At 49.3% G+C, this 22199-nt stretch overlaps 1 protein-coding gene across 12 annotated transcripts in view; it reads right to left on the bottom strand.

Moving 5' to 3' along the window:
* The window catches only part of dock7 (dedicator of cytokinesis 7), a 292969-nt gene that overhangs the window by 258051 nt on the left and 12719 nt on the right, over nucleotides 1-22199 (bottom strand). The window lies entirely within an intron of this gene.

Below are 22199 nucleotides of genomic sequence, written 5' to 3'. Positions count from 1 at the left end.
GTTCGGGGAGGCTGGTACGGGAATTGAACCATGCTGCTGGCCTGCCTTGGTCTGCTTTAAAAGCCAGCTCTTTAGCCCTGTGCTAAACCAGCCCCTACATGCATATCATTTGATAACTCCTATAAACCAGGACATAGATGGCAAAAGCATTAACCTTAACAGGAACTGACCATTCAGCCCATTAAACTGAGTCCGTCATTCAAATTAACCATGGCTCATCAGTAGCTCATGTTCATTTACTGGCCTTTGCTCCATATCCCTTGATTCCCTTGGCAAACAGAAACGAGGACATGATCTGACGCAAATGCAAAGCCCTTCACAATCAATTCATTTGTTCAATGTCACTGCCCATGCTCACTCAGATGAAGAAGTCACTCGGGCAAAGCATCCACAGAATTATACCCTTGCATGAGCTAACACCTTCAGCGGAACAGTGCAGGAAATTGTTTTTAAAAGAGTTGATTTGGTACTATCTGTGATAACAACAATAACTTCCAGTTATATGGCACCTTTGACAGAGTAAATCCTCCCAACGCACTTCACAGAAAAGTTGTCAAATAAAATTGGAGTTTGATCAAAGAGGTAGGTTTTAAGGAGCATATTCAAGGAGAAGCGAGAATTAGAGTAGCAGAAAGGTTTAGGGAGGCAATTTCAGAGCTAAGGGTCCAGACAACTGGAGGCACCACTGCCAACAGCGGAGCGATTAAAATTGAAGGTGCACAATAGGGCAGAATTGGAGGAGTACAGAGAACTCAGAGGGTTGAGGGACTGGAGTAAAATATAAGAGGTAGGGAGTGAAGCCATGAATAGGATTTGAAAACACGGATGAGAGATTTAAAACCAAGGCATTGAACAGAACTGAATGCGAGTTAATGAAGCCAAGATGGAGAGAAGAATCAGCAGAGCAGAAAAGGAATCCAACCTTCAAAGGAGATAGGAAATCCAACACTGAGTACACAAAGTCTCTCAAAACAAGCTTTAGTGTCGAAATTTCAGACACAAAGCATCCAAGTCTGGAGAGAAGATTGATTTTTTTAAATTAGCCAACTATATATGTTTTAATGTGTTTTGTATATTACTTTCTTTATATAAACATATCAACTGGATCAAAAATCAAGAGAAAGCATCTGAAAGTAATAATTTCAAAGATTTGATTGGTTCATTTAGTATTAGTTGGTGTTTCAAGATTGTTTGGAAAATAAACGACTGGCTTCATGCGTAAGCTCGTTCATGATTCCTCTTGGTGGCATTTTCATGAACCTGTCAACATTTGAATAAATGAGCATGTTTCACTGCACAATTATTATTTAAGTCAAACAAAAAAGTGTGATTTACGATTTTTCACTCTTACGGGTACTCCGAGACCTCGGGCAAGTGTCATTCAGCACTAGTCCCCACAAACGGGAACCAGACAGAACTGCACTTGTGGGGGCCTCCAAGTGGATCGGAGGCTCCTAGTTGCATGCCCTTTGGGCAGGGTGGTGCCCAAGCACTGCTGATGTCACCCGGGCACTCTGGTAGTGCCAATGTGACTGCCTGGAAGTGCCAGCCTGGCACTGCCAAGGTGCCCAGGTGGCACTGCCAGCTGGCGGGGGCAGTGCCAGTTTGCACTGCCACGGTGCCAAGCTGTGGGATGGCACGGTAGCACAGTGGTTAGCATTGTTGCTTCACAGCGCCAGGGACCCGGGTTCGATTCCCGGTTTGGGTCACCTTCTGTGTGGAGTCTGCACGTTCTCCCTGTGTCTGCATGGGTTTTCTCCAAGTGCTTCGATTTCCTCCCACAAGTCCTGAAAGACGTGCTTATTAGGTGAATTGGACATTCTGAATTCTCTCTCAGTGTACCCGAACAGGCGCCGGAGTGTGGCGACTAAGGGATTTTCACAGTAACGCCATTGCAGTGTTAATGTAAGCCTATTTGTGACACTAATAAAGATTATTAGATTATTAATCTACATGCCACATTTATGTTATATATGAAAGATTGCTTAATTATAATACAAGTTAAAATATTAAGAATTGAAATCTAAGGTGAATATGAGCACAAATTAATTTTTTCATGCAATACTAGTATTAATTTCAGCTCACGGTACATAACTTCACAACTTGGTCCAGTGAGAGAGTGACCCAAGGACTGAAGCAAATCTAGAACTTTATGGGAAAGTCACCAATAGAACTTTGAAAATACAATATCATTCAAATTCACAACTTAGCATTATATTCTGTTCCCAGTTTCAGGGACTGTGCAGAGTCAAGCTTATTTACCAACCAAAAATCTAAACAGTTTCACGGATGTTGAAAAACCATGAGGGTGTGAGGGGAAAAAATCCATCTTGGGGTTGGTGAAACTTTGCCAAATGCTTGGAGGTTATTGAGGGAATCTCAGAAAATTTACAGAGAGCAGGCCAAGGTACAGCAAAACTAAAAGGCTTCCAAAGGTTAAATGCGTGGGATTCACTGGTCCAGCTTGATAAAGATCCAAAAATTACTGAGTTAATTCCATCCCTTGTTGCAGATGTTCACACAGGAAATAATACTTCCACAAAATAAATCTTCCCTTCAGGAAATCAAGGATTGTTCTGCTGATGGCTGAGCAGTTTTAGCCGGAAAGTAACGAGTCACACATGTGAGCCAAGTTCAAGATTTGACTTCTGGGTTTTAAGGAATTAGTTGTCAGCCAGGGTAGTGCTAAGTATAGAGGTACTGCAACAAGTCTGTCGCCTTGAGCTATGATGAGAATTAAAGGAAGGAACGAAAACTGGCAATTGCTCCTATTCCAAAAAAGTATCCTCTGACTCCTGGATAAATAAAATTAGGGAGTTGAATATATGGCTCATAGATTTATGTGGGAGAAATGGGTTTTGATTCCTGGGGAATGTGGGGACTGTGCTGTTGGGTCAGTCTTCGTCTGAACTGTGCTGGGACCGGTGTTCTGGCAAGCCGTATAATTAGGGCAGTAGAGAGGGCTTTAAATTAAATAGTGCAGGACTTCTGGTGGCGTCTGCGAACGGCGTGGCCACGTTCAGAAGAAGCTCCTGCCGGTCCGCAATATCGCGGTCTTTTTCGGGGGTTCCCCACGGATTTTCCGGCAAAAAATAAACCTCTCCGGCCCTGTCTCCCTCGCCCGGGGGTAGAATCAAAGCTCCGTTTCATGGAGCCGGAGGGTTGAAAGGGCGGGAGGGGAGAGACTGGTCCCGGTGGGTTTGGCGAGGCGGCTGCACGTGGAGGAGGAGCGGGGATCACAACTTATTCCCCAAGGAGCAGCCTGAAAGCTGAAGGCCTCAAAGACCACGAGTAGAAAAGAGAACGTTTTTTTCTGTTCTTACTCTCCTCTGAAAACTTGACGGTAGCTGCAGGGCAGAGCCAAGCGGAGGCCGAGGCAGCAGGCCCGAAGCCAGGGCGCGATGTAGGTGAGATGTCCCACATCGGATGGCTCCCACCTAGAATGTGGTAGAAAGACTGAAGCCTGGTCCCAGGGAAATTCTGGAGGTATACAAAAAAGAGAAAGTTTTAAAGAAATTTGAGATTGAAGAAGGAAGGGTGAGAAAAAGGAAAAATAATAAGCCGTTAAAGGATGCGAAAAGCAGCATCAAGGAAGGGAAACGCGAGCTCGCTGTTGAATGAGAAGACGAGCGAAAGCGCTGACAAGATGGCGGAGGCCGGACCGCATGGTGGGGCCGCACTACTTACAGTGGAGAAGATGACCAAGGTGTTGGCGGTGGAGCTAGAAAAGCAGTTTGCGAGGCACATGGATGCTTTGAGGAAGGAGACGACGGTCACATTGAAGTCATTGGTGGAGGAGGCAATTGCCCCGGTGTGAGTAGCTGTGGCAAACACGTCGGCCGAGGTGAGAGAGCTGGGCGAGAAGATGAAGGAAGTGGAGGAGGCCGCATCGCAGCACAGCGACCAGCTCACCTCGATGGGGGACGAGCTGCAGAGTGTGGTGGAGGTCAACAGAGGGCTCCGAGCAAAGCTTGAGGGCTTGGAGAACCGCTCGAGGCGGCACAATCTAAGAATTGTGGGCTTGCCCGAAGGGATAGAGGGTCCAAGGCCAACAGAGTACTTCGCTAAGAAGTTGGCGGAGCTGATGGGGGAGGGTGAGGACCCCTCTCAGTACGAACTGGACCGAGCTCGTCGGTCATTAAGGCCGAAGCCCAAAGTGAATGAGCTGCCAAGAGCAGTAATTATCTGCTTCCATAAGTACATGAAGGAGAAGATGTTAAGCTGGGCGAAGCAGAAGCGTGAGGTGCAGTGGGATGGTGCCGGAGTTCGGATCTGCCAGGACTTGATGGTGGAGTTGGCAAAAAGACGAGCGACGTTCGGGTGAGTGAAGGTGGCACTGTACAAGAAGGGGATGCGATTTGGTATGGTATACCCGCTGAAGCTGAGGGTGACGTATGGTGCCAAAGACTTTTATTTCGAGACAGCGGAGGCGGCTGAGGCATTCGTGAGGGCAGAAGGCTTGGGACAGACGTGAGGAATGGAGCTGGAAGAGAGACTGTGGACTGTGATTGGGGGAGCTGGAAAACGTATAAATGTTATAACTTTCTTTCTACTGACGTGTATTGTAATTTACTTCTCTTCACATTGTTACAGAGTTTAAGTTATTAGTTGGGTTGATTGGCATTCTGTGTTGCGACGGTTATATCTTATTTTGGTGAATTGTATGGGTTGGATTGTTGTTTTTGTTTTTTCTTTCTCTGGGACTGGATGGGAGGGGACGGTATAGCATGGCGGAGGGAGCCACCCACGCTAGCTAACTAAAGTCGGCTAGTGAACGGAGGTGAGGTGAGAGGAGGGCTGCGGACATTGGAGCCTGGTTGGCAGTTTCGATGGGCCTACGGGGCGAGCAAGGGGGGGGGAGGGATTGATGCTGGGAGATGTTTTTTTCGAGAGGAAATGTAGGGTGGGGTTTTGGGAGGGAGGGGGAAGGGGTTCGATGTTAATAATGGACAGGGGCGGGTCAGGCCTATGGGGCAGGGCCCGGTGGTATGATGATGGTGGATAAGAGGGGTGGGAGGGCGAGAGACCCCCAGTTAGGATAGTCACGTGGAACGTGAGAGGGTTAGGAGGACCGGTCAAGGGTGCTTGCGCATCTTAAAAGTTTGAAAACAGATGTAGCAATGCTGCAGGAGACTCACTTGAGGGTGAAGGACCAGGTGAGAGTTAAAAAAGGATGGGTTAGTCAGGTGTTTCACTCTGGACTTGACAGAAGGGCTCGAGGGGTAGCGGCAATGGTCAGCAAAAGAGTACGCTTCCAGATGGAGAAGTTGATGGCAGATCAGGGGAGTAGATATGTGATTGTGACAGGGGCGTTTGGAGGGGAGGTTAGTGGCGCTGTTAAATGTAAATGACTTTTTCGTGGTGGGGAAGGCTTTGTTGGCTGGGGTTAATGGGTTGGAAAACTCGGGAATTGCAGTGTCAGACCATGCTCCGCATTGGGTGGATATGGTGCAGGACAAGGGGGTAGCGCAGAGGCCGGGGTGGAAATTAGATGTGGGACTTTTGGGGGACCAAGTGTTCTGTGACAAAAATGAAAAGGTAATTAAGGAATATGTAGGTTTGACTTCCGGTGGCGGCGGGCGGGAGGCGGCCGCACAATGGAGGGCTCCCGTTCGGGAAAGGCATTTTCGGGGCTTTAAGCCCGGTCCCAGGGTCCACCGAGGCGGCAAAAGCAGGGAGAAGGCACAGAGGCGGCAGAGTGAAGGCACAGTGAAGAAAAATGTCAAGGCTGAGCAAAAGAACGTCCGTAAGGAAAACAGCTGAAGGTCCATCGGGGAGTGGAAAGGTCACCGCGGGGTCACCAAGGAAAATAGAGGCTGGAGCACAGGGGAGGCTGCGGAATTCGAAAGGCAGTTTACAAGATACATGGAGACAATGAGGAAGGAGATGACAGAGGTTTTGAGTGCGCTGGTGGAGGAGGCGATTTCCCCGGTGATGACGGCAGTGGCGAGCGCAGTGGCGGAGGTGTGAGAGCAAGGGAAGGCGCTGAAGAAAGTGGAGGAGACGTTATTGCAGCACGGTGATCAACTTGCCTCGGTGGGGAAGGAGATGCGGAAGATGATGGACATTAACAAGGATCAGCGAGGAAAAATGGAAGACCTGGAAAACAGATCCAGGCGACAGAATTTGAGGATTGTGGGGCTGCCCGAAGGAGTTGAAGGACCGAAGCCGACTGAGTATTTTGCTGCGATGCTGGCAAAACTATTGGGGGAGGGGGAGGATCCCTCCCGATATGAACTGGATCGGGCTCATCGGTCGTGGAGGCCTGTACCAAAGGCGAGTGTACCGCCAAGGGTAGTGACTCTGTGCTTCCGTAGGTACAGTGTGAAGGAGAAGGTCCTGAGCTGGGCCAAGCAGAAGGGGGTGGTGCAGTGGGCTGGAGCTGGTATACGTGCATACCAGGACTTTACGGTGGAGGTGGCTAGGAGGCGGGCTGCCTTCAACCGGGTGAAGAGGGCACTGTACATTAGCAAGGTGCGGTGCGGCATTGTATATCCAGCGAAGCTGAGGGTGACTTACAAGCTCAGGGACTTTTATTTTGGAACGGCGGAAGCTGCGGAGGAGTTTGTGAAGACAGAAGGACTGTGGCAGAACTAAGAAATTGAGAAATGGCCATGTGCCGATGTAACCTCACGACTGTATTTTCTTCTTTTTTGTTTCACTGCGTGCGGGTGGATGGGCTAAAGGAGCCAATGTTGTATATATTTGGACAAGGGAAGTGATGGGACTTTCACTCGAAATGAGGGCTCTTTGGGGTGTAGGTGGATATGCGGGGTTTGTGTGCTAAAAGGGGATTTCTGGGCTTTCCTAGGGCCGGGCAAGGGGGAAAGGGACCCGGGCGTGGGCCTCCATGCTGGCCGGTTTAAGCCGGCCAGTGAACGGGAGTGAGGTGGGGGAGGGGCTGCGGCTATCGGAGCGTGGCAGAACAGGGTCCGAGTGGTCTAGCCAGGGTGGAAAGTTGGGGGGGAAGGAACCGAGGTTGGGAGGAGGAGTTTTACAAGAGGCAATGGACGGGAGGAGCTGGAGACTGGGGTGCGGGGGGGGGGGGGGGGGGGGGGGGTGTTACAACTCTTGGGTATCATGTACGGTACTCTTTCAGAGGTTGGAGGGCATTGAGTGTAGGGGGGGGGGGGGGGGGAGTGGACTTTATAGGTTAATGGTGACCATGGACGGTCCCGGACTCCTTTTTCTTTTTCTCCTTTGTTTTTTTGTTGCCACCGTGGGAGGGTTTGTTTTATTGGATGCATATATTGACAGGTGGGCCGTTGTTTGGGGTGGTGGGAGGATGGGATCGTTGGTATTGTTAAGGGGATTGATTTTGTATTTGTTACCATTTACCGTTTGTGGGTGGGGTGTAAATTTTGAAGGAAAATTGGAAAATGGAGAATAAAAACATTTTTTAAAAAAAGGAATATGTAGGTTTCAACTGTACGGGTAAGGTGTCGAAGGCTGTCGTCTGGGAGGCTCTAAAGGCCGTGGCGAGGGGGAAGTGATCTCCTTTAAGGCCAGGGTGGACAAAGAGTAGAGGTTGGAGCCGCAGAGGGTAATAGATGAGATGTTGGGAGGTAGATAGGAGTTATGCAGAGGATGGGGACCCAGCAAAGTTGGAAAAGAAGGAGGAACTACAGGTGAGCTTTGACCGACTATCTACCAGGAAGGCGCCAACTGAGACGAGCAAGGCGGGCAGTTTACGAACATGGAGATAAGGCAGGGCATCTGTTAGCAGGTCAGCTCCGGAGGGAAGCAGCGGTAAGGGAAATTGTTCAGGTGAGGGATCGACGCAGGGAAGTTGGTGGTGGCTCCGGATCTGATTAACAAGGTTTTTGAGGAATTTTATGAGAGGTTGTACAGGTCAGAGCCACCCGGGGAAGATCGTGAGATGCAGGAATTTCTAGATGGGTTGGAGTACCCGAGGTTAGAGGAGGGGGACAGGGCTACATTAGAAGGAGCAATAGTGGAGCAGGAGATAAAAGGATGCGATTGGGAGGATGCAGTCGGGGAAGGTGGCAGGGCCAGATGGGTTTCCGGTGGAATATTATTAAAAATTCAAGGATAAGCTGGCACCCCTGATGGTGGGGATGTTTGAAGAGGCGATAGAGAAGGGGGTGTTGCCACAAACCTTGGGGCAGGCATCGATCTCCCTGTTGCTAAAAAAAAATAAGGATCCGGCAAATGTGGGCCGTAAAGGCCCATATTACTTCTGAATGTGGACGCAAAAGTATTGGCGAAGGTACTGACAGGTAGGCTGGAGGAGTGCCTCCCGGAGGTGATATATGAAGATCAGGCGGGATTTGTAAGAGGGAGGCAGCTCTTCTCAAACATTAGAAGGGCATTGAACGTAGTTATGGCACCGGCAGAGGGGAGGAAAACGGAGGTGGTTGTGGCATTGGACGCTGGGAAGGTGTTCGACCAGGTAGAATGGGGGTACTTGATGGCAGTGCTGGAGCGGTTTGGAATTGGACCAAGATTTGTGAATTGGGTAAAGCTACTATATAAAGAGCCGAGGGAGAGTATCCGCACAAACAACATCAGCTCGAGATACGTTTCTCTCTACCGTGGGACTAGGCAGGGATGTCCTACGTTTGCTGTTTGCACTCGCGATTGAGCCGTTGGCCATTGCATTAAGAAGTTTGGGGGTATGGAAAGTAATAGTGCAGGGGGGGGGAGTACGGGAGGGAGGAGGGGGCGTCCTTATATGCCGGTGACTTGCTGTTGTACGTGTCGGAACCGAGTGTGTCGATAGGGGGAATACTGGAGCTGCTTCGAGTGTTTGAGCCTTTCTCGGAGTACAAGCTGAATCTAGACAAGAGTGAGTATTTTATGGTGTCTTGGCCGGATGTGGGGGCAGCGGTGGGGGGGCTGCCGTTCTGTAGGGCAGGGACTCACTTTAGGTACCTGGGGGTGCAGGTTGCCCGAGATAGGGGGGGGGGGGGCTTCGCAGGTACAACATTTCTAGTTTGGTGGGGAGAGTGAAGGCTCATCTGGCAAGGTGGGATGGTCTCCCTCTGTCACTGGCGGGTCGGGTACAGGCGATTAAAATGACGTGTTGCCACGATTTCTGTTTATTTTTCAATGCCTGCCAATTTTCCTGCCAAAGGCTTTTTTCAGAGAGATTGAGGGAAGGATTATGTCGTTCATATGGGGAAGAAGGTGGCCAGAGTTAGAAAGGTGCTGATACAGAGGGGAAGGTAGGCAGGGGGTTTGGGTCTTCCGAACCTGATGTATTACTACTGGGTGGCGAATGTGGAGAAGGTGCGGAGCTGGGTCAGAGGGGTTGATTCCCAGTGGGTCAGAATGGAGGAGAGTTTGTGCAGGGGTTCGGGATTGAAAGCACTAGCAACAGCGCCGCTCCCGATAGGCCCGGGGAAATACTCAGGGAGTCCGGTAATAATATCTGCATTGAGAATTTGGAGGCAGTTTCGTCAGCACTTCAGGTTGGGGCAGGGTCAAGGGAAATGCCGATTCGGGGGAACCACAGATTTGAGACGGGGAGGTGGGATGGAAATTTTCGGAAATGGGAGGAGAAGGGGATTAAGACACTGAAGGATTTGTTTCTTAGGAGTCGGTTTGCAGGATTGAAGGAGCTGGAAGCGAAGTATGGGCTGGAGCAGGGAGAAATGTTTAGATACATGCAGGTTCGAGATTTTGCTAGAAAGGCGAACTTCCCGGAAGAGCCAGCCTGCACATTGCTGGAGGAGATGCTGAAGACAGGGGGACTGGAGAAGGGGGTAGTGTCAGCGGTCTACGGAGCTATGTTGGAGGAGGAGAAGGCACCGCTGGAAGGGATCAAAGCAAAGTGGGAGGAAGAGTTGGAAGGGGATATGGAGGAGAGGTTCTGGTGTGAGGTGCTCCGGAGAGTAAATGCCTGCACCTCATGTACGAGGTTGGGGCTGATACAGCTGAAGGTTGTATACAGAGCGCACCTCACGAGGGCGTGGATGAGCCGATTCTTTGAAGGAGTAGAAGATGCGTGCGAACGTTGCGGGGGGGGGGGGGGGGGGGGGGGGGGGGGGGGGGGGGGGGGGGGAACACAGATTGGGAAACAGATTTTGGAAAGGTGCAGAAGTCACAGGGTAGTAGTCATGGGTGACTTCAACTTCCCAAATATGGAGTGGAAACTCTTTAGATCAAATAGTTTGGATGGGGTGGTGTTTGTACAGTGTGTCCAGGAAGCTTTTCCAACACAGTATGTAGATTGTCCGACCAGAGGGGAGGCCATATTGGATTTGGTACTTGGTAATGAACCAGGGTAAGTGATAGATTTGTTAGTGGGGGAGCATTTTGGAGATAGTGACTACAATTCTGTGCCTTTCACTTTAGTAATGGAGAGGGATAGGTGCGTGCAACAGGGCAAGGTTTACAATTGGGGGAAGGGTAAATACGATGCTGTCAGACAAGAACTGAAGTGCATAAGTTGGGAACATAGGCGGTCAGGGAAGGACACAATTGAAATGTGGAACTTGTTCAAGGAACAGATACTATGTGTCCTTAATATGTATGTCCCTGTCAGGCAGGGAAGAGATGATCGAGTGAGTGAACCATGATTGACAAGAGAAGTTGAATGTCTTGTTAAGAGGAAGAAGGAGACTTATGTAAGACTGAGGAAACAAGGTTCAGACAGGGTGCTGGAGGGATACAAGATAGCCAGGAGGGAACTGAAGAAAGGGATTAGGAGAGCTAAGAGAGGGCCTGAAAAATCTTTGGTGGGTAGGATCAAGGAAAACCCCAAGGCCTTTGACACAGATGTGAGAAATATGAGAATGACTAGAGCGAGGGTAGGTCCGATCAAGGACAGTAGCGGGAGATTGTGTATTGAGTCTGAAGAGTTAGGAGAGGTCTTGAACGAGTACTTTTCTTCAGTATTTATGAATGAGAGGGGCTATATTGTTGGAGAGGACAGTGTGAAACAGACTGGTAAGCTCAAGGAGATACTTGTTAGGAAGGAAGATGTGTTGGCCATTTTGAAAACTTGAGGATAGACAAGTCCCCCGGGCCTGACGGGATATATCCAAGGATTCTATGGGAAGCAAGAGATGAAATTGCAGAGCCATTGGCAATGATCTTTTCATCCTCACTGTTAACAGGAGTGGTACCAGGGGATTGGAGAGTGGCGAATGTCGTGCCCCTGTTCAAAAAAGGGAATAGGGATAACCCTGGGAATTACAGGCCAGTTAGTCTTACTTCGGTGGTAGGCAAAGTAATGGAAAGGGTACTGAGGGATAGGATTTCTGAGCATCTGGAAAGACACTGCTTGATTAGGGATAGTCAGCACGGATTTGTGAGGGGTAGGACTTGCCTCACAAGTCTTATTGAATTCTTTGAGGAGGTGACCAAGCACGTGGATGAAGGTAAAGTAGTGGATGTAGTGTACCTGGATTTTAGTAAGGCATTTGATAAGGTTCCCCATGGTAGGCTTATGCAGAAAGTAAGGAGGCATAGGGAATTTGGCCAGCTGGATAACAAACTGGCTGACCGATAGAAGTCAGAGAGCGGTGATGGATGGCAAATATTCAGCCTGGAGCCCAGTTACCAGTGGTGTACCACAGGGATCAGTTCTGGGTCCTCTGCTGTTTGTGATTTTCATTAATGACTTGGATAAGGGAGTTGAAGGGTGGGTCAGTAAATTTGCAGACAATACGAAGATTGGTGGAGTTGTGGATAGTGAGGAGGGCTGTTGTCGGCTGCAAGGAGACATAGATAGGATGCAGAGCTGGGCTGAGAAATGGCAGATGGAGTTTAACCCTGAAAAGTGTGAGGTTGTCCATTTTGAAAGGACAAATATGAATGCGGAATACAGGGTTAACGGTAGGGTTTTTGGCAATGTGGAGGAGCAGAGAGATCTTGGGGTCTACGTTCATAGATCTTTGAAAGTTGCCACTCAAGTGGATACAGCTGTGAAAAAGGCCTATGGTGTGCTCGCGTTCATTAGCTGAGGGATTGAATTTAAGAGCCGTGAGGTGATGATGCAGCTGTACAAAACCTTGGTAAGGCCACATTTGGAGTACTGTGTGCAGTTCTAGTTGCCTCATTTTAGGAAGGATGTGGAAGCTTTGGAAAAGGTACAAAGGAGATTTACCAAGATGTTGCCTGGAATGGAGAGTAGGTCTTACGAGGAAAGGTTGAGGGTGCTGGGCCTTTTCTCACTAGAACAGAGAAGGATGAGGGAAGACTTGATAGAAGTTTATAAGATGATCAGAGGAATAGATAGAGTAGACAGTCAGAGACTTTTTCCCCAGGTAGAAGGGAACGCGCCGTCGTGAACACCATTACAAGGGAACATAAATTTAAAGTGAATGGTGGAAGATATAGGGGGGGGATGTCAGAGGTAGGTTCTTTACCCAGAAAGTAGTGGGGGCATGGAATGCACTGCATGTGGAAGTAGTTGAGTTGGAAACATTAGGGACCTTCAAGCGGATATTGGATAGGTACATGGATTACGGTAGAATGATGGGGTGTAGATTAATTTGTTCTTAATCTGGAACAAAAGTTTGGCACAACATCGTGGGCCGAAGGGCCTGTTCTGTGCTGTATTTTCTATGTTCTATGTTCAATACAGACAGTCACCCGAGGTTGAAATCGAACCAGGGTCCCTGGCGCAGAGGCAGCAGTGCTAGCCACTGTGCCACCATGCCACCCTATAATTATTTTGCTTGAATTAAGGGCAAGTCAGTAGAGATGCAGTGGAAGGCATTTAAGGAACATAGAACATAGAAAATAAGGAGTTACTTCATAACACTCAGCAAAGATACATCCCAGTTAGAAAGAAAGACTCCAGGAGTCAACTAAGGAACTTAAAGAAAGCTTCAAATTGAAATAAAATATAGGTATTTACAAAGAAAAAGAGGAACTAAAATGAGTGTTGTTCCTCTAGAGACAGGGTCTAGGGAATTAAAAAGGGAAATAAGGAAATAGCCGATGTATTGAATAGATATTTTGTGTCTTGTCTTCAGGGGAGAAGACACAAATACCACCCCAAACAATAATTGAAACCGGAGCACCCAGAGGAAACCCACACAGACATGGGAGAATGTGCAACTCCACACAGACAGTCACCCAATGCCGGAATTGAACCCGGGTCCCTGGCATTGAGGCAGCAGTGCTAACCATTGTGCCAACGTGCCACTCTTAATGCAATCAGCCAATGTCAATATGCTTTTGTGGAAGGGAAATCATGTTTGGCTAATTTATCAGAGATCTTTGAGGAAGTAATATGCACCGTGATAAAGGAAAACCTATAAATGTAGTGTACTTGATTTTCAAAAGGCATTTAACAGGGAGTCACATCAAAGGTTTGGTGGGCAAACAAATGTAGTTTTAAGGGATTTATATGTTTATTGGTAAATATTAGAAATAAGGTATAGTTTTAAGTGTGTTTAATGTTTCTGTGCCTGGAAGGGTAATACTTGTAGTTAGATTCATGCTGGATAAAGGTGCTTGTATGTGTGGCGGTTGGTTAAGTTCCAACTGGGTTTCTATTGTGCTTAGAGGTGTGAAAAATAAATAAAAGGCATAAGCATGTGGCCATTGCTTAGCAACTGGAGATCCTTGTAAGGTAAAAGACATTTAAGTTTTAGTTTAGGTAATTTGAGAGCAGTTGGGGTCAGGTCACTGAGGAGCGAACAGCTCCCAACTTTGCCAGGAGAATCTGGATAGGACAAGGGAGTTGCAAAGATGCAGACTTCCAAAGGAACAAGATACAATCCAGGGAATTGGACAGAAAGACTGTCAAAGAAGTCTGGAGTTAAGTGAACAGAGATCAAGGGGCGCGATTCTCCACTCCTGCGCCGAAGTGGCCGCGCCGTCGTGAACACCATCGAGGTTCACACCGGCGCGAAACGGCCCCGGTCCCGACCGATTCAGGCCCTGACAATGGGCCAGGATCGGGGCCGCGTCATCTACACGCGCCAGGCCTTGTCGCCCGCGTAAAGGCGGCGCCGCATAGATGACACGGCCGGCGTTGCATAACGGGCATCATCCGCGCATGCATGGTTGCCGTCCTCTCTAAGTCCACCACGCAAGAAGATGGCGGACGGATCTTGCGGGGCCGCGGAAGGAAGGAGGTCCTCCTTCAGAGAGGACGGCCCGACGATCGGTGGGCACCGATCGCGGGCCACCCCACATTTCAGGTACCCACCGGTTCAGGATCCCCCCTCGCCCCCCCCGCAGGCCGCCCCCCCCCCCCAGCGTTCATGCACCGCTCACGACGGCAGCGACCATGAGTGGACGGCGCCGGGGGGAACCCGCCGTATTGGCCTGGCTGCTCGGCCCAACCGGGCCCGAGAATAGCGGGGGTGCCGGAGAATCGCCATTTTGGGTGTCTCCGGCGATTCTCCGGCCGGCGAAACCCGACCGGGCCGTTCCTGCCGCTTGGGAGAATCGCGGGAGGGCGTCGGACCGGCGTCCCGGGAAATTTTGGCGGCCCAGGCGATTCTCCCAACCGGCGCGGGAGTGGAGAATCGCGCCCATTGTATTGTTCAGAAGAATTCATGGAAGAACAAAGTGTTCTGAGTTAAAGTGACAATCACAGTAACTAGATTTAAAGTGGTACTTCAGAGATAGATGCCATTTTGATACAGTCAAGGAATCGAGAGTTAAAGCAATTGTGAGCAGTTTGTAAAGCAGTCAAGATCAAGAAATCTTAAAGGGGTTGTTGTGAAATCCTGGACTGGATTTGCTGTTAAAAGTGGAGTGGAAGCTTTGTTTGAAGGAGCAATTTATAAAATCTGGACTGGATTTCAGAATGCAAATCGCCAAGGGAAAGCATTGTTATGAGAAAATAATTGAAAGTGGGTTTTAGGGAGTGGAGGATGGAAATTATGGCAATCATGTGAGAGGATTCGGAGGAGAAAACCACAGGCACTATCTTGGGTTCAGAGCGGAGTATGTATTTGACCACAGTCATCTTGTGTGCTTAAAATATACTTTTTGTGTTAATGAGATAATTGTAGCTTAAGATGCACTTTGGTGACTTCCGGGTGCGGCGATGACCAGCTAAGTCGCACGTTTCGGCAGCTCCCGGTGGAACGGACTTTTGGGCTCTTAATAGGAGCCCCAACGGCAATTTAAACGGCCAAAAACACTGTGCGATAAACTAGAAGGGAATCCCCCCGGACACGCATGGATAAGGGAGAGGATAGCGGCCGGATTGCAGAGGATCTTCTGGAGCAGCGGCAAGGAAGGCAAGCTCAAAGCAAGATGGCGTCGGAAGGTGGTCGTTTGTTATGGGGCCCAGACCAACAAGAGTTCCTGCGGCGCTGTGTGGAAGAGCTGAAAAAGGAGTTGAAGAAGGAGCTGTTGGCCCCGATATTACAGGCGATTGAAGGGCTAATGGAGGAGCAGAAGACCCAAGAGCAGGAGCTTCGGGTCGTGAAGGCAAAGGCTGCTGAAAATGAAGACGAAATACAGGGCCTGGTGGTGAAGACAGAGATGCACGAGGCACAGCACAAAAGGTGTGTGGAAAGGCTGGAAGTACTTGAGAATAATTCGAGGAGGAAGAATTTAAGGGTTCTGGGTCTTCCCGAAGGCGTAGAAGGGGCAGACGTCGGGACATATGTGAGCATGATGCTTCACTCGCTAATGGGATCGGAGGCCCCGACGGGCCCTTTGGAGGTGGAGGGAGCTTATCGAGTTTTGGCGCGAAGACCGAGGGCTGGAGAAATACCTCGAGCTATAGTGGTGAGGTTTCTCCGCTATAATGACAGAGAGACGGTCCTCAGATGGGCGAAGAAAACTCGGAGCTGTAGGTTGGAGAACACGGTGATCCGCGTATACCAGGATTGGAGTGCGGAGGTGGCGAGAAGCAGGGCAAGTTTTAATCGGGCTAAGGCGGTGCTTCACAAAATGAAGATCCAGTTTGGAATGTTACAACCGGCGAGATTGTGGGTCACACACCAAGGGAAGCACCACTACTTTGAGACGGCAGAAGAGGCGTGGACATTCATTGTGGACGAGAAGCTGGAATAGTCTGGCGAGAGAAAGAGCTTCTGGGACAAAGTGGTGGGGTGACTATGTGGAGCGAGGAAAAAGGGGGGGGGGGGGGATGATTTTTCAATTTGTTAATCTTGCGATCCTGTAACTTTTCTCTCTTCCCCCCGGCGGAGTATGAGGAACTGTGGGCGCCGGTCATTAGGGGCGGGGCCGAGTGGGAAACGCGGGCTTTGTTCCTGCGCTATGGTAATTATGGCGGGAACAGGGACGCAGGAAGGAGGGGGCCTCGCACAGTGGGGGCCGAGGACAAGGGGGGAAGCCGAGGTCAGCCAGAGTTCGCTGACTTCTGGGAGCAACATGGGGGGTGCAACTACGCTAGAAAGGGATCTAGCGGATGGGGGGGGGGGGGGAGGGGGGGGTTAACTGGGTTGCTGCTGCTAAGGAGAAGGGGGAGCTGTTATGGGATGGGGTGGTCGAGGCGGGAGGGCGCCGTCGAGGGGATACACGGGTACGTGGGAACCGGGTGAGGAGCTGGGTTGAAAAAGGGGATGGCTAGTCGACAGAGGGGGGGGTAAAGAGCCCCCCAACCCGGCTGATCACGTGGAACGTGAGAGGGCTGAACGGGCCGATTAAAAGGGCACGGGTACTCGCACACCTAAAGAAATTAAAGGCAGATGTGGTTATGTTGCAGGAGACGCATCTGAAACTGATAAGAGCAGGTCAGACTACGTAAAGGGTGGGTGGGGCAGGTGTTTCATTCGGGTTTGGATGCAAAGAACAGGGGGGTGGCTATCTTGGTGGGGAAACGGGTACTGTTTGAGGCAAAGACCATAGTGGCGGATAGTGGGGGTAGATATGTGATGGTGAGTGGCAGATTGCAAGGGGAGGCGGTGGTTCTGGTGAACGTATATGCCCCGAACTGGGATGATGCAAATTTTATGAGGCGTATGTTGGGACGTATCCCGGACCTGGAGGCGGGAAAGTTGGTAATGGGGGGGGAGACTTCAATACGGTGCTTGATCCAGGGCTGGACCGATCGAGGTCCAGGACCGGGAGGAGGCCGGCAGCTGCCAGGGTGCTCAAAGACTTCATGGAGCAGATGGGAGGGGTAGACCCCTGGAGATTTATTAGGCCTAGGAGTAAGGAGTTCTCATTTTTCTCCCATGTCCACAAAGTATACTCACGGATAGACTTTTTTGTCTTGGGAAGGGCACTGATACCGAAGGTGACAGGGACGGAATATACGGCCATAGCTATTTCGGACCACGCTCCACATTGGGTAGACCTGGAGGTCGGAAAGGAAAAAGAACAGCACCCACTCTGGAGAATGGATATGGGCTTATTGGCGGATGAGGGGGTATGTTTAAGGGTGAGGGTGTGCATCGAAAGGTACTTGGAGCTTAATGACAATGGAGAGGTTCAGGTGGGAGTGGTCTGGGAGGCGTTGAAGGCGGTGGTTAGAGGGGAACTGACATCCATAAGGGCATGTAAAGGGAAACAAGAGGGTAAAGAAAGGGAGCGATTGCTGAAAGAACTTTTGAGGGTGGACAGGCAATATGCGGAGGCACCGGAGGAGGGACTGTACAGGGAAAGACAAAGGCTACATGTGGAATTTGACCTGCTGACCACGGGTAAGGCAGAGGCACAGTGGAGGATGGCACAGGGTGTACAGTATGAGTATGGAGAGAAGGCGAGTCGGCTACTGGCCCACCAATTGAGGAAGAGGGGAGCAGCGAGGGAGATAGGTGGGGTGAGAGATGAGGAGGGAGAGATGGAACGGGGAGCGGAGAGAGTGAACGGGGTGTTCAAGGCATTTTATGAGAGGTTATATAAGGCTCAGCCCCCGGAAGGGAAGGAAGGAATGATGTGTTTCTTGGATCAGCTGGAATTCCCTAAGGTGGAGGAGCAGGAGAGGGCGGGACTGGGAGCACAGATTGAGATGGAGGTGGTGGTAAAAGGGATTGGGAGCATGCAGGCGGGGAAGGCCCCGGGACCGGAAGGATTCCCGGTGGAATTTTATAGGAAGTATATGGACTTACTGGCCCCGCTTTTGACGAGAACCTTTAATGAGGCTAGGGAAAGGGGGCAGCTGCCCCCGACTATGTCGGAGGCAACGATATCGCTCCTTTTGAAGAAGGAAAAAGACCCGCTGCAGTGTGGGTCCTACAGGCCCATTTCCCTTTTAAATGTAGATGCTAAGCTCCTGGCCAAGGTGATGGCGACGAGGATAGAGGACTGTGTCCCGGGGGTGGTCCACGAGGATCAAACTGGGTTCGTTAAGGGGAGACAGCAGGCGGAGATAGTGGTGGCGATGGATGCCGAGAAAGCATTCGACAGAGTGGAGTGGGATTATCTGTGGGAGGTGCTGAGGAGATTTGGTTTTGGAGAAGGGTATATTGGATGGGTACAGCTGCTGTATAGGGCCCCGGTGGCGAGCGTGGTCACGAACAGACAGAGGTCTGATTACTTCCGTCTTCATAGAGGGACGAGGCAGGGGTGTCCCCTGTCTCTGTTATTGTTTGCATTGTCGATTGAGCCCCTGGCCATAGCACTGAGGGGCTCCAGGAAGTGGAGGGGAGTGCTCAGGGGAGGAGAAGAACACCGGGTGTCCTTGTATGCAGATGATTTATTGCTGTATGTTGCGGACCCAGTGGAGGGGATGCCTGAGATAATGCAGACACTCAGGGAGTTTGGGGAATTTTCGGGGTACAAATTGAATATGGGTAAGAGTGAGTTGTTTGTGGTGCATCCGGGGGAGCAGAGCAGGGGAATAGATGACTTACCGCTGAGGAAGGTAACAAGAGATTTCCGGTACTTAGGGATTCAGATAGCCATGAGTTGGGGAACCTTACACCGGCTTAATTTAACAAGATTGGTGGAACAGATGGAGGAGGATTTTAAGAGATGGGTCATGGTGCCCCTGGTGGGTAGGGTGCAGGCAGTCAAAATGGTAGTCCTCCCGAGATTCCTCTTTGTGTTTCAGTGCCTTCCGGTGATGGTCACGAAGGCTTTTTTCAAGAGAATTGAGAAAAGTGTCATGAGTTTTGTGTGGGCCGGGAAGACCCCGAGAGTGAGGAGGGGGTTCTTGCGGCGTAGCAGGGATAGGGGGGGGCTGGCACTACCGAGCCTAAGTGAACACTACTGGGCCGCCAATATCTCAATGGTGTGTAAGTGGATGGGAGAAGGGGAGGGAGCGGCGTGGAAGAGATTGGAGATGGCGTCCTGCAAGGGAACCAGCCTACAAGCAATGGTGACGGCCCCGTTGCCGTTCTCCCCGAAAAAAAACACCACAAGTCCAGTGGTGGTGGCAACACTAAAAATCTGGGGGCAGTGGAGACGGCATAGGGGAAGGACGGGAGCCTCGGTGCGGTCCCCGATAAGAAATAACCATAGGTTTGTCCCGGGGAGAATGGACGGGGGATTTGGAGCATGGCAAAGAGCTGGGGTTATGCAACTGAGAGATCTGTTCGTAGACGGGACGTTTGCGAGTCTGGGAGCCCTGACGGAAAAATATGGGTTGCCCCAAGGGAATGCATTTCGGTACATGCAACTGGGGGCTTTTGCGAGGCAACAGGTGAGGGAATTCCCGCAGCTCCCGACGCAGGAGGTTCAGGATAGAGTGATCTCAGGGACATGGGTGGGGAATGGTAGGGTGTCGGATATATATAGGGAAATGAGGGACGAGGGGGAGATCATGGTGGATGAGCTGAAGGTGAAATGGGAAGAAGAGCTGGGGGAAGAGATTGAGGAGGGGCTGTGGGCTGATGCCCTTGTAGGGTAAATTCGTCGTCCTCGTGCGCCAGGCTAAGCCTGATACAATTCAAGGTTTTACACACGGCGCATATGACTGGAGCACGGCTCAGTAAATTTTTCGGGGTAGAGGATAGGTGTGGGAGATGCTCGAGAAGCTCAGCAAACCACACCCACATGTTTTGGTCATGTCCGGCACTACAGGGGTTCTGGGTGGGGGTGGCAAAGGTGCTTTCGAAGGTGGTGGGGGTCCGGGTCGAGCCAGGCTGGGGGTTGGCTATATTCGGGGTTGCAGAAGAACCAGGAGTGCAGGAGGCGAAAGAGGCTGATGTGTTGGCCTTTGCGTCCCTAGTAGCCCGACGAAGGATATTGCTTATGTGGAAGGAAGCCAAACCCCCGGGCGTGGAGACCTGGATAAACGACATGGCAGGGTTTATAAAACTAGAACGGATAAAGTTCGCACTAAGGGGTTCGGCTCAAGGGTTCACCAGGCGGTGGCAACCGTTCATTGACTACCTCGCAGAACGATAAAGGAAATGGGAAGGTAACAGCAGCAACCCAGGGGAGAGTGGGGGGGGGGGCCCGGGCGAGTCCTCAGGGGTGCTTTTTGTATAGATATCTGTATTAGGCTATGTATATTGGATTGTTTGATTTTATTTTTGGAGAGTTATTATTTTTGATATGGCAGTTGCCATTTAGTTTATATATTATTTATTTATTAAAAACGGCCACTGTTATTTATACTGTTTTACTGTTGTAAAAAGGAAAACCTTTGTATTGTTTTGTTTGGCCAAAAAATTTGAATAAAATATATATTTTTTAAAAGATGCACTTTGGTAATCCATGTTAATCTTTAAATCTGTGTGAATTTGTTGTATTAAGGGGGGATTAAAGGAGTATTATATTATAATCCAATTATTTCATGTTTTACAAATATTCTTTCCTTGTTAAAACTAATTAGCGGTCCTGTGACTTTGTTCCTCCATGTTTTATCAAAAATAAAGCTAAGGTTTTTTGAGCCAGGGTTCTATTCTGGAACTTTCCCGTCCAGAAATAACATAATCTATCGTACTGTAACAAGTTACTACGCAACATAAATGTTCATATTGCACAGAGCAACTTATTAGCATGGATAGAGGATTGGTTAGTTAACTGGAAACTGCGAGTGGGGATAAAATGGGTAATGACAAGATCTAACCAGTGAATTGTCACAGAGACCAATTATTGGGTCTCAACTATTTACAATCTATATCAATGACTCGGATGAAGGAAGCGAATGTATGGTTGCTAAGTTTGCTGATGAAACAAAGATAGATTGGAGACTAAGTTTGAGGAGCACATAAGGAGTCTGCAAAGGAATCGAGATAGGTTAAGTGAATGGGCAAAAATTGGCCAATGAAAGTATAATGTGGAAAATGTGGGCAAATGTGAACTTTTGCCGGTAGAATAGAAAAGCAGCATATTATTTAAATGGAGGAAGATTGCAGAGCTCTGATGTACAGAGGGATCGGGGTGCCCTGGTACATGAACCACAAAACGCCACTATGCACAGGAAGTGATTAGGAAGACAAATGAAATGTTGTCATTTATTGCGAGGGGAGTGGAATATAAATGTAGGAAGGTTTTGCTACTTGCATAGGATGTTAATGAGAATATATCTGGAGTACTGTGTACAGTTTTGGTCTCCTTATTTAAATAAGGATATACATGCCCTAGAAGCAGTGCAGAGAAGATTTACTAGTCTCATTCCTGGGATGAACAAGTTATCTTATGGGGAAAGATTGGACAGGTTGGGCCTGCATCCATTGGAGTTTAGAAGAATGACGCAATCTTATTGAGACAGTGACTAGGCCTGCAGCAGAGGGGTTTCTCCTCCATCCTGATGACTGCACCGGCACTTGAGGGCACTTGACAGGGTAGATGCTGAAAGGACGTTTCCCCTTATGGGAGAGACTAGAATCAGGGGACACAGTTTAAAAATAAGGGGTTTCCCATTTAAAGCAGAAATTAAGTGAATTTATTTCTCTCAGAGAGTCGTTCGACAATTAAATTATCTTCTCCAGGGAGCAATGGAGACAGGGTCATTGAATATTTTTCAGGCTGTGTTAGATAGATTCTTGACTGACAAGGGAGTAAAAGGTGATAGAGCGGAAAGAGGCCACAATCAGACCAGCCATGATCATATCAATTTGTAGAACAGACGGGAAGGACCAATTGGTCTACTCCTGCTCCAAATTCTTATGTTTGTATGCTCAAAAGTACATACTGATGGACTCCATAAATTGAAACTCACTGTCTCCACTTCAATATAAATAAATGCCATTTAAGTGAAGCACCAGAGTATGGAACTGTAATGAGTCAGTGTCTTCAGAAGTGGAGAATAGCAAGTTGGAGGAAGAGATTTTGAGAAGCGTAACACTATGTGTTACGGTTAAATTACATATTTCTGTACCATGAGACCACAGATGATGAATCCTTAAAAGTATGATAAAACAGTTAGGTCATTATCATGTCTGTGCATG

Source organism: Scyliorhinus torazame, chromosome 7, assembly GCF_047496885.1.
Source record: "Scyliorhinus torazame isolate Kashiwa2021f chromosome 7, sScyTor2.1, whole genome shotgun sequence".
Taxonomy (NCBI): domain Eukaryota; kingdom Metazoa; phylum Chordata; class Chondrichthyes; order Carcharhiniformes; family Scyliorhinidae; genus Scyliorhinus; species Scyliorhinus torazame.
The sequence above is the reverse complement of the archived record's forward strand: the minus strand, read 5'-3'. Positions and strand labels throughout refer to the sequence as shown.